The sequence below is a fragment of the Galeopterus variegatus genome, unplaced genomic scaffold (assembly GCF_000696425.1).
Source record: "Galeopterus variegatus unplaced genomic scaffold, G_variegatus-3.0.2 Scaffold3913, whole genome shotgun sequence".
Lineage (NCBI taxonomy): Eukaryota > Metazoa > Chordata > Mammalia > Dermoptera > Cynocephalidae > Galeopterus > Galeopterus variegatus.
Genome location: NW_007730024.1, coordinates 62,297 through 71,194, shown reverse-complemented (window position 1 = coordinate 71,194; position 8,898 = coordinate 62,297). Strand labels below are relative to the sequence as shown.

Below are 8,898 nucleotides of genomic sequence, written 5' to 3'. Positions count from 1 at the left end.
CCTCGGCGGGAGCGCCGCCGCGCTTCCCAAGCGGCGCACTATAGCAGTGCGCCACCGGGCCGGCCCAGCATACATTCCTTTTTAACAGCAATTTTTTAGTATTTTTACATAACAATCAGTAACTAGTTTGTTTTTGAGCCAGCAACCTGCTGTGCCACAATCCTTATCTTGCAACAGAGACTTATAGCCTGAGGGAAATTTCCTGTTCTTGCAAGGTTAATATTTGAAACTGCAAGGCTTTGGAAAACCAGGCCCTGTGAATTACATATGCTTTATAATATATTCCACAAAGGTACCCTAAGGATTACATTCCTCAGATGCTCTACTGCTACATGATGCTTTAGCTGCCACATCCTCCCTGTAGTGGCTTTTGAGTAAAAGACAAATTAAGTAATCTATGGCATTAACTCTAAAATTTTAAATAGCTCCAGGGAACAGTTAATTTCAGAGTTTAAACTTTGCAGACCTGAAAAGTACCTATTAATCCATATTGATGATTAGGGATTTTTTGTTTCTTCATCTCCACAATGGACTCAAGAGTAAAAAACCATAAGGCATACCACCTGAGGACAGTACGAACAGTTAAAATCTATGTAATATTTTACAGTTTATACAGCACTTTGACATGTATTATCTCATTTAATCATTTCAGTAACTCTGAAGTACATACCATTAGTCCCCCTTTAACATGAAGAAACTGTGGCTTCAGGTTAACTGACACGTTTAAGGTCACACCAAGAGATAGAGCTGAGATGTAAACGTAGGTCTTCTGGTACTAAGTTTGGTGGGGAAGAATATCTTCTAAGAGGGAATGCTAAAATGACTGCCCTGTGGGAAGGAAGGTAACAAGAGAAGAAAGCAAAACAGAAGCCCCTTCAGAGAAAGAGAGAAAGAGAGAGATACTTCTGTGGACATCAAGTCCCTCTTATTTTCCCCTCCCCATTCATTTGTCTGAATTATATCTACTAGTCCTCTATTTTATTTGAAATGAGTACTCACAGAATCCTTTCTGGACCACCCAAAGTTGACCCATTGTGCCCTCTCATAAGACCCAAGTTTCAATATTATTATTCAACATTATTATAGTGTTTATCACTCTCTGTTTTAGTCCCCTTGGACTGCTATAACAAAATACCATAACTGGGTGGTTTATAAACAACAGACATTTCTTCCTCACAGTCTGGAGGCTGGGAAGTCCAAGATCAAGGTGCCAGCAGATTCGGTGTCTGGTAAGGCCTGCTTCCTCATAGACAGCTATAACCTCACACAGTGGAAGGAGCAAGGGATATCTAAGGTCTCTTTTATAAAGGCACTAACCCGTTTCATGAAGGCTCTGCCCTCATGACCTAATCACCTCCCAAAGGCCCTATTTACTCATACTACCACCTTGGGGGTTAGAATTTCAATATATGAATCAGATGGGAGGCATAAACAGTCCATTGAACTCTGTATTATTATTGCATATTTGTCTGATTTCTGCATTTAACTGTAAGCTACTTGATGAGTGTATTTGTCTTATTCATTCACATGTCATCAAGACCTAACAGAATGTCTAGCTCTATTACACAGTCAACAGATATTTGTTAAGAGGAAGAAAAACATTGTGAATATCCCTAGGAGTTGAAACAGAAAGAAGATATTGGCTTTAGATCATATGCTAACAAAAAGAGCAGCAAATAGTCTGAGCCAGAGAGATAAGGAAACAGAACATGCCAGTGGCAAAAGACTTCTTGCTTGACATTCATACATTAAACTTTTTTTTTTTTTTCCTTTTTGTCTTTTTTTACTTGTCGGTTCTCCCACTGCCGGAGACCGACAAAGCCGGGCTGGAAGAGGACCCCGGGCCAGCCGGCGGTAACCTCCCGTGGGGCTGAGCGGGATGGTGAGTGTCGCAGGCCCGATCCCCTCTGCACTTCGGCCCCGGGGATAGAGAAAAAACACCGAGCCAGGAGAGCGGTCAAAGCCGGAACTCTGTTTATTGCAAGGGTGTTGGAGCTTATATAGAGGGAGCAGGCGAGGATTGCGAAAGAGGGCAGGAGAGGTCGGCTGACCAATCAGGGGAGGCCACAGGTTGGGAGGAAGGGAGGTGGCAGAGCGGGAAAAAGTTGCTTAGTCAATGGGCCCCGGAAAAGGGAGCAATCAGCTACGTGCGCATCAACGCTAATGAAATGGCGGCGGTGAACTCGTACCTACAAAATGGCCACCGCTTGATTTATATCAGGAAGCCAGAATTACACACAGTTAGGTGCCCTATGATGTGATTGCACCGAAGTGCGGCCCAACATTTACTGACCAGTAATGGGATCACAACCCTCGGTGCTGCACCCACACCGCGCTCAGCCAGTGAGCGGGAACCGGTCTCCACATGGGATCCGAACCCCTAGCGGGAGCGCCACCACACTCCCAAGCGGCGCACTCTCCAGTGCGCCACCGGGCCGGCCCCATACATTAAACTTTAATGTTCCTGTCTTTTGAGTGCCAAACCCGGACTCTGTACTCTGATTAATGAACATTTCCAGCAATTACATTGCCTCCCTGCTGGCCAGCAAGAACTCAGTTCAATTGGTTGAATTGTGCAATTAATAGTTGATTAATAGTTGAATTAATAATTGAAATTATTTCCTCAGAACTTTTCTAAAATTTTCATCTCCTATGTCTCATGCTTTGAACACCACTTTCTTTATTTCCAACTCCCTTATTTCTGTCTCTTGATTGCCTTTTCCCTTCCAATCTATCACCTATCTTCCGTCTTCAACCCTTTCTCTATCTAGCCTGAACCATGAACAGCCTCTCAGCCTCTTCTGTCTTTATCCTTGTGCCTTAACTGCATAACAAAATTACATTCCCTCTGGCAGGCTTTTCAGTTCCTACATCAAGTTGTCAGGAGTTGCCAGACAAAAAGCACAAAATGATTTGGAGTGTTGCAGCCACAAATCTCTAGTTTCCAGCCTCAAGTGGGCCTCAGTACCACCCAGCAGTTCTCCTGTGACCACCCCCACCTTCCTAATCAGCTTTCTCTCCCAGAGCAGTTTTTGCAACCATTGTCATTTTCCCCAAGCACCCTCTTTTTACATCCCCCACTGTCACTCTAAGCAAAGATATTTCCTCCTTTTTTACTGAGAACATGGAGACCATCTTAAGTTTCCAGTATTTTCCTCCCAGGAGTGCAATTGCTGGGTTGTATGGTAGTTACACGTCCAATTTTTTTTTTTTTTTTTAAAGATGACCAGTGAGGGGATCTTAACCCTTGGCTTGGTGGTGTCAGCACCACGCTCAGCCAGTGAGCGAACCGGCCATCACCTATATGGGATCCGAACCCATGGCCTTGGTGTTCTCAGCACCACACTCTCCCGAGTGAGCCACGGGCCGGCCCTACACGTCCAATTTTTAAAGAAACTGCCAAACTGTATGGACAGAGTGACTATACCATTTTACATTCCCAGGCTGACTGGCTGGGTTACATTCCATAGTGGGCCCAAGAGACTAGGAGAGAAAGATAATTTACACAGATGAGACCCATGAGAACAAACACATCAGCTAGTTCCTTTCTCTCTTACTGATGCCCCATTCATTTATAATGGCATGTAAGTTGCCTTGATGATTTGGGTGGGGAGGAGTGAACTGAACTACGTAGGAAAGAATTAGGACTGATGGAATAAGATGGAACAAGGTTTATTTACATGTATCAGGTTTCTAAAACTCTTTCTTTAAAGATGTATTAGTCTGTTTGTGTGGCTTATAACAAAATACATGAAACTGAATGATTTACAAAGAAAATGAAATTTATTGCTTACAGTTTCTGAGGCTGGGAAGTCCAAAGTCCATCTGGTGGTGGCGACAGTGACCCAGGGGTCTCACATTGCAAGATGGTGGAAGACCTCAGAACCACACCCCTGACCACCATTTTTGATCCATTCACTACTTCAGGGTCCTACAATCCAATCACCTCTTCAAGGCTTCACCTTTCAATTACCATAATAGGATTTCCCACCCTCTTAAAAGTCACTGTGGGGGCTGTTTCTAATACATAAAAGTTGGGGGACACAATTCAAGCTTCAGGGAGTTTTGGGGGAACATAATTCAACCCACTACAAGAGATAATTGTAGATTCGCATGCAGTTGTAAAAAATAATGGAGATCTTGTTTACTTTTCACCTAGTTTCCCACAATGGTAACATCTTGCATAACTATAACACAATATCACATCCAGGAAACTGACGATACAATCCACTTACCTTAGTTTCTCATACTGTCATGTGCATGCTCACATATTTAGTTCTATGCAATTTTATCACATGTGCAGAGTTGTGTAACCACCACCACAGTCAAGAACAGAATAGTTCCATTCCGAGGATTCCTCGTAGTACGTGAGCCATGGGCCAGCCCCAGTACCTACTCTTTTAATAACCACAACCATATCCCTCCAAACACCCTCTTTCTCTTCCCCCCACCCTTCCTTGATCCCTGGCAACCACTAATCTGTTCTCCATCTTTATAATTTTGTCAAGTGGAATCGCACAATAATCTTTTGAGATTAGCTCTTTTTCACTCAGCATAATTCCCTTGAGATCCATCAAAGTTGTTGTATCAGTAGTTGTTCCTTTTTCTTGCTGAGTACTTCATGGTATGAATGTACCACCGTTTAACTTCATTCATTAATAGACATTTGGGTTGTTTCCAGTTTGGGGTTATTATTAATAAAGCTGCTATAAAGATTTTGGTACAGGTTTTTGTGTAAACATAAATATTCATTTCTCTGGGATAAATGCCCAGGAGTGCAAGTGCTGGGTCGTATGGTAGTTACAAGTATAACATTTTAAGAAACTGCCAACTGTTTTCCAGAGTGACTATGCCCTTGTACATTCTCACCAGCAATACGTGAGTGATTCAGTTTCTAGCTTCTCTACATCCTTGCAAGCATCTGGTATTGTCACTGTTTTTTATTTTAGCCATTGTGATAAGTGGGTAGTGAAATTTCACAGGGGTTTTAATTTTTATTTACCTAACAGCTAATGATAGCCATTCAACATTTTTTTTTCATGGGTTTAGATGCTATCTGCATATTCTCTTTGGTGAAATGTCTATTCCTGTATCTTGTCTGTTTTCTAACTATATTGTTCTTTTACAGTTGAGTTTTGAGAGTTCTTTATATATTCTAGATGCAAGCCTTTTGTTGGCTATGTGGTTTGCTAATATTTCCTCCCCCATATTTATGAAAATTTTCTTCTGTCAGTTGGACTTAAAAGTTGCACTGTCGGGGCCAGCCCGGTGGCGCACTGCTATAGTGCACCGCTTGGGAAGCGCGGTGGCGCTCCGCCGAGGGTTCGGGTCCCACATACAGACCGGCCGCTCACTGGCTGAGCAAGGGGCGGGAGCAACACCGAGGGTTGTGATCCCGTGGCCGGTCCCGGTCCGGTGCGGGCGCAACACTGAGGGTTGCGATCCGTTGCCGGTCACGAAAAAAGACAAAAAAAAGGAAAAAAAAAAAAAAAGTTGCACTGTCTACTCCCATAAAGTCCAATTATGATCTTGACGTCAATAAATTCTGAAAACCAGTCTTCTTTACCGTTGCCTTACTGGTGACCCAAGGAAAGGCAGGACTATTACAAGTGAACATTATTATTTATTAAAAACTTGGGCCGACCCCATGGCGCACTCGGGAGAGTGCAGCGCTGGGAGCGCAGCGCCGCTCCCACCGTGGGTTCGGATCCTGTATAGGGGTGGCCGGTGCGCTCACTGGCTGAGTGCGGTGCGGGCGACACCAGGCCAAGGGTTGCGATCCCCTTACCAGTCACGAAAAAGACAAAAACAAAAAACAAAAAAAACCATTATGAACAAAGTACTGGACTAGGATCTAAAGGGGTAGACTTTAAAAGCCTCTGTCTTCAGAAGGCTAATTTAGCAGAGGAAACAGTTAAATAAATCAAATACTAACAATCTGGCATGCCAAAGTGACAAGATAAAGTTCTCCCAGGTTGCTACTATCACAAGGGAGGAAATCTAAGATTAGGCAGCTTGGGTAAATCTTCCTGGAGAACACCTTTCAAGCCCAGTTTAAGGAAACATAGCTTTTCTATGGTTCATAGCAGATCCTTTTCCAATATTGCAGGGATTGGAAACATATTATCCAATCTCTCTGAATTTAGTCCTTCTACTCTCCTTTCACCATAAATTAATAAGAAAGGCATAAATGTAGAGAAGTTTTTTTGATGATTTTCTTCAGGGAGTCCCATAGCTACTCATATTTGTGTGTGTGAGTGTGTGTGTGGCCTCTTGCCATTTTGCAATACCTAGCACTTGCCAGTGAGCTCTACAACAGTCCCCAGATGAATCTGAGCCCTTGTGATATCTTGACACCTTTTCTGTAAAATGGGGATATGAGAATGTTTACTTCACAGAGTATGTGGATTAAATTATAAAAGTAAAACTCTTGGAACAGTGGTTGGCACATAATAAAACACAATAAATATTAAGTATTGTTATTATCATGATGCTAAATCCATTCATGTTGTCCCGTCATAATAAGGCTCAAGTTAAATAACAGCAAAAACGTGAAGGATATGTCAATTATCTAACTTACCTAATGAAAGGAGACTGTAAAGACACCTTGACATCACCATAAATGCAGAATGGCCTTATCTTCACATAAGAAAGTCTGAGGTGTTAGAGAAGGTGTTAGCCATCATGAAAGTTTCAAGGGGAAACAAAAGGGTAGTGAGGGCAAACAAAAGCCTGGGACAGAATCGGGGCACCTACTTCAGTGGAACATCCAGGATTACTCATTCTCAGTTTTTTTTTTTTAAAAGATGACCGGTAAGGGGATCTTAACCCTTGACTTGGTGTTGTCAGCACCACGCTCAGCCAGTGAGCGAAACGGCCATCCCTATATGGGATCTGAACCCGTGGCCTTGGTGTTATCAGCACCGCACTCTACCGAGTGAGCCACGGGCCGGCCCATCATTCTCAGTTTTTTTTTTTTAAAAGATGACCGGTAAGGGGCTCTTAACCCTTGACTTGGTGTTGTCAGCACCACGCTCAGCCAGTGAGCGAAACGGCCATCCCTATATGGGATCTGAACCCGTGGCCTTGGTGTTATCAGCACCGCACTCTACCGAGTGAGCCACGGGCCGGCCCATCATTCTCTGTTTTTGAGCATAGTTTCTAGGTCTTTTCTAAATAATAGAGAAATCTGAGTAAGAGACTGAATCAGAATTGGTGTTAATGGGCATGCTGCCAATATGGATTTGGCCATCATATCTTGGGCACAAGTGGTGATAATCAGTTTTGTACCCCATGAATACTCATAATCAATAAAAAGAAAATAATGGTTTTAAAAAGGTTATAAGCATCACCTCATCTAATCTTTAAATTTTAATCTTGTCTGTAATATATGCTCAGTGCTACAACATAGTTATTATTTCACAGATGAGGAAACTGAGGCTCAGAGAAGCTAACCCCCTCACTTATCCAAGATCACATGGTCAGGGTCAAAGCTGGATCCCAACCAAGCTCCAGAAGACTTTCCCTACACCAAAGAACCACACTTGCTGCTGATTTCCTTCCCTGACTTCATTATTTTGCCTAACACCAACAGCATAAATTGTTTATTCATAATTGCCCTCACTAAAGCCACTTTTCTCATTCACTTAGGTGAAGACGTTAATGTTTTATTAGTGAGAAGAGAAGACGGTTAAAAAGAGTTTTTGTCCCTAATTGAAATGATTCTTAGGATAAAAAGATTGAAAAACATTAGGCCTTACTTAAAACAGAGAGCTAACATCAGAATTTGTGGAAATGGTTCAATTCAACAGTGAAGAAATCAATTTTTTTTCTCCTTTTCTTCTCATTACTTATATTCATCCTTTATTTCGAACTTGCGTTGTCAAACCTGACAAAAACAATTTATACATAAGTTACACTTAAAGAATGTCTAGAAATGTGCTCTGCAATGTGGTAGCCACTAGCCACATGTGGCTCTTGAGCACTTGAGATGTGCCTAACCCCACCTGAGATGAGCCATAAGTACAAAATAGTAAGAAAAAAAGAGAAACTATGTCTCATTTTGTGTGTGTGTGTGTGTGTGTGTGTGTGTGTGTGTGTGTGTGTGTGTGTGTGTGTATCTATGTACATATAGATAGGCGGCTGGCCGGTAGAGGGATCGAACCCTGGTCCTTGGTGTTATCAGCACCAAGCTCTAAACAACTGGGCTAACAGGCCAGCCCTCATTAATATTTTTACACTAATAAACATGTTAAAATAATACCACTTTTCATATACTGGGTTAAATAAAATGTATTAAAGTTAATTTTACCTGTTTCTTTTTACTCGTTTAATATGGCTTCCAAAAAATCTATAATTACATAAGTGGCTTGCATTTGTGCCTCGCATTGTATTTTTATTGGGCAGCACTAGTAGAAGATGAAAAAGGGGAGAATTGCATTGAAATATAGTGCATTTTCTTAAAATTTCTGGAGGGGAACAGAAAAGGGAAGAGATTGAAGCTTGGTCACAGGTGTGACCTACTGTGAATCCAAAAGGGCAGGGGGCGTGTTTTGATTCTGTTCTTACCCCCTCCCCCGCTGCTAACTGAGCAGGTGGCAGAGTTTCTTCCAGGGACCCTCTTCCCCAGCGGTCCTCGGCCTGGGCCGGTGCCGGCTCATTGCATACACCTGCGCGCCGACGGGGGCGCGCGTCCGCGAACCCTGGCGCCAGGTCCACGCCCCCTCCCCCCGTATTTTTATTTTCCGGGCATCAACCGTCAGTCTCGCACTTCTCTTCAGAGAGCCACGAAGTAGGTCGGGCTCGCTTGGGGTAAGCGTCGCTCTCTTGCCCCCAGTCTGGCCCGGGGCGTCGAGATGTCCCCACCTGCGGCCGGCGGCGAGCAGGGCAGTCCCGTGA

At 43.2% G+C, this 8,898-nt stretch overlaps 1 protein-coding gene across 1 annotated transcript in view; it reads left to right on the top strand.

Annotated features, from left to right (window-relative positions):
- Nucleotides 1-8,789: 8,789 nt before the first annotated feature.
- PAIP1 (poly(A) binding protein interacting protein 1) overlaps nt 8,790-8,898 on the top strand; it is a 35,120-nt gene continuing 35,011 nt past the window's right edge. Inside the window, exon 1 of the mRNA XM_008586272.1 lies at nt 8,790-8,811. The gene's annotated coding sequence lies outside the window, so the exon portion shown is untranslated. The remainder of the gene's footprint in view (nt 8,812-8,898) is intronic.